Consider the following 3,322-nt stretch of genomic DNA (forward strand, 5'->3'; position numbering starts at 1 on the left):
CAAGATGAGCGTGAGTCCAGTGCCGGCCTTGGACACCCATGGCAACCTGGACCACCATATGCTTCGACGGCTTGAACAGGATCATGGCTCCCAGCATATCCTAAAACCCTAATCCTCGAAGGAGACTCGGAGATCTAGCGTGGTAGCATCGGATCGGAGGCGTCTCTCTGCTACGCTCCCTCCTCGGTCTAGCGGGATTCTTCGCTTCTCGGTTTGTGCTTTGCCACGATAGAGGGCTGCAATTGTAGGCTTCTATTTCTCATCTTTTTTTCTTCTTGTTGCTGGTTTCTTTGAAGGGTTTTGGTGTGTATTTTGTAGAGATGTAGGTTCTCTGTCGAACCCAGAGCAGCAGAGCTGCTTTATGCTCCGTAGTGCTATTGTTCGTCGCCGAGGCTGCTTTGGTCACAGAAAAGACTCTCCTTTCGCTTCTACTGGCGATAAAAAAAAAGGGGGTTTTTCTTCAGATTGATGCCCTCCATCCAATTTCCTTTGTTATTAATTTCATTGCGACTGCTACAAGTAGAGAATTTGGAGATATTCTTTTGTCATGGAGTGACTCTTTGTCGTTTCGGATCCTGCTGCAAGGGTGTTCTTGAGTTTTTCCCCTTTCTTATCTGCTTCATTGTTATATCTACACTTTTGTTCGCTTTTAAATTTGGGTTTTCACCATAAATGGATATCAAACTCCATTGCAACTGCATTTGCAATTCTTGACAAAGTAGAGCTGTGTTTGAACTATTGCTGATTACTTATCTTGAGTTTCTGGCTGCATTGCTTTAATTTGGGGTTCCTTTATTATTAAGCCGTTCTTTGTTGGACTATGGGGTGGGTTAGTGTCGCTTGTTAATGAATAATCTGATGATTTATTTGTCCAATGTGACTTAATTATTTCTCCTTGATACAATTATAAATGCTTTAATTTGTTAGAGATGATGGGAAATAGTTTATCTGATCAACATGTCATTCGGAATTCAGTTTTTGATTGAGCTGATTTTTCTTGTAAGTTATATAGAAAAAATATTCGTAGAGGTTTCTATTGTATCTTTTCATAAGTCTTTGGAAATTTATGAAATATTACTCAAGTTATAGGAGGACTCCTCTAGTTACATGCATTAACTGTTTGTTCTATTAACAAGGAATAGAGGTAAATGCTTCTATTCCCTTCTTGTGTCTTGCTAATTGCTAAAAGTTCACAACGAGTTCGCATCGTTAAGACATTAGCTTTTGTAGTCCAATGTTTGTTTAGTGTTCTTTTTTTTCTCTATGAAAATAATATTTGGAATTTCTTGCAGTTTATCATTGTGAGTTAATAACTATATTTATAAGTTTTTAAATAAAATTTCAGGTTAGGGTGCTTTGCGAAAAAGCTAAGGAGGTTTTAATGGAAGAAAGCAATGTTCAGGTAGACATTACTTCTTTTAAGTAAGTTATTCAATCTAGTTAAGGCCCTTGTTAAAGTATAATGCTGTTGAATTTCCTTGAAGTTGTTCACTCGTATGCTGGCCATGATCATTCTCTATTAAAATTAGAAAGGAATGTAAACAACACAAACCTCAACTGATGTCTCATAAGAAGTTCTTATAGAACTTCATTGGTTGTAGGCGTAGAAGCTTACTATAGATCTGTATTATTGAACTTCAGGATATTTGCTTGTATTACAAGATATATACTTTATGTAAATATGAAATAAAAAACACAAATGCAACATAAGACAAAAACTGAGAAATGGATGTAATACTGAGTACTACAAACCACAGTTTATCATATTATAGTTGATTCTCTAGCAAAGTTTCACATTTTGAACTCGTTTATTTTGATTTGAAATGTCTAAAACTTTTACTAATGTTTGATGGTAAAATTTGGTGTTTGGTTCTTTATGCAACTTTTTATTGTTTGCTATGAAGTCACCATAGCAATGTTGTAACCTTCACAACTCTAATGTTGATCAATAGCAGTGGGTATTCTCTGAGTACCTCCATTTATGTTCGGAAGTTTCTTATATGGGTTGTTCACCTTTTTGGCATTTCTGTTTGAATGTGGCTTTTGAGCTATTTCTAGAACAAGACAATTCCTGTAAGCTCATTGGTATGTTGATTTGTTAACCTTGTATAATATTGGTTAATGTGAGTATTCATTCATTCGTCTCTAATGATTATTTTGTTTCTTTTGAGAGCCATCAGTAATGCTCATGTATGAACTTGAAACATATTTTTGTAGTTTGAAGAAACGTTGCATTTCTGCAACAATAGTGCTTTTTGCAAGAAAGCGTTTGCAAAGAAGAAAGCGTTTCATTTATGCAATCTTTCTTTCTGCAGTTTGAAGAAACGTTGTATTTCTGCAAGCTTTCTTTCTTTTTTTCTGCAATCATTTCATTTCTGAGTAATGAGTTTTGGTTCATTTATAGAAAATAGCTAGTAGAAGTAATTTTTTGGTTCAAACTATTGACTGTAATTTTTTGTTTATATTTCAGGCCAACTGTTCAATCTGTTCAAAGCTCACAAAGATCCTAGGCAAAATCCAATTGCTTATTCCTGTAATAGATTGAGAAAGACAAGCTACTTCTTCAATATTGTGGTAGTAATTACTGTACTGTTTTGTCCTGTTCTCAAGCCGATAATAATTTTTGAGTGTAGCTAGTAGAAGTAAACAGATTGTTGGCTTCGAGGTCGGCTAGTTATTTTGTGCTCTTTTGTTTTATTTGTGAATATCACTATCTACTTTGAAACAGAATTAGTGTTAATTTTGATATTTAATAGCTTCTCATGTAATTAAATACTAATATTACTTCAATGTCAGAATTCTATTATTTTGGTATGAGTTTGAAATCATTAGCTGAGTTGATTATATGTAAAATTCGAATCTAGACATGGTAAAAGAAAAATAATAGTTTCGTAAATATAAAAATAATGATTTTAAATAATTTTTTTTAAAAAAATTCTTTAAAATGACAACACTTTTAAAGCGTTGCAAAAAGTGTTGTCTTTGTAAAAAAAACAACAACGGTTTTAAAGCGTTGTAATAGTGTTGCAAAAGCGTTGTCTTCGCTACAAACGACAACGTTTTAAAAGCATTGTCATTGAGCAGACTTTTAACAATAGTGCCTTTAACAACGCTTTTTCAGGCACAAAGACAACGCTTTAAAAGCGTTGTCTATTAGTTTTTTTCTTGTAGTGTCTCGCTGTACCCCAATCCAAGACTTATTATATCCATCAAACTACTTTCCTTATCCACTTGAATTAAGTCACTAAGACTAGTTCATTCAGGTAAGTAACAAAAACTTAATAAGTCACATAGACTTATTCAGGTAAGTCACATAGACTAT

The 3,322-nt window shown here is 34.0% G+C and overlaps 1 long non-coding RNA gene across 1 annotated transcript; it reads left to right on the plus strand.

Moving 5' to 3' along the window:
* The first annotated feature begins 1,063 nt into the window (after nt 1-1,063).
* Nucleotides 1,064-2,510, plus strand: LOC121977544. The gene is made up of 3 exons (XR_006110910.1): nt 1,064-1,144; nt 1,346-1,402; nt 2,471-2,510. It is a non-coding gene; the product is annotated as an uncharacterized LOC121977544 (long non-coding RNA).
* The last annotated feature ends 812 nt before the right edge of the window (nt 2,511-3,322 follow it).

The sequence above is a fragment of the Zingiber officinale genome, chromosome 4B, assembly GCF_018446385.1.
Source record: "Zingiber officinale cultivar Zhangliang chromosome 4B, Zo_v1.1, whole genome shotgun sequence".
Taxonomy (NCBI): Eukaryota; Viridiplantae; Streptophyta; class Magnoliopsida; order Zingiberales; family Zingiberaceae; genus Zingiber; species Zingiber officinale.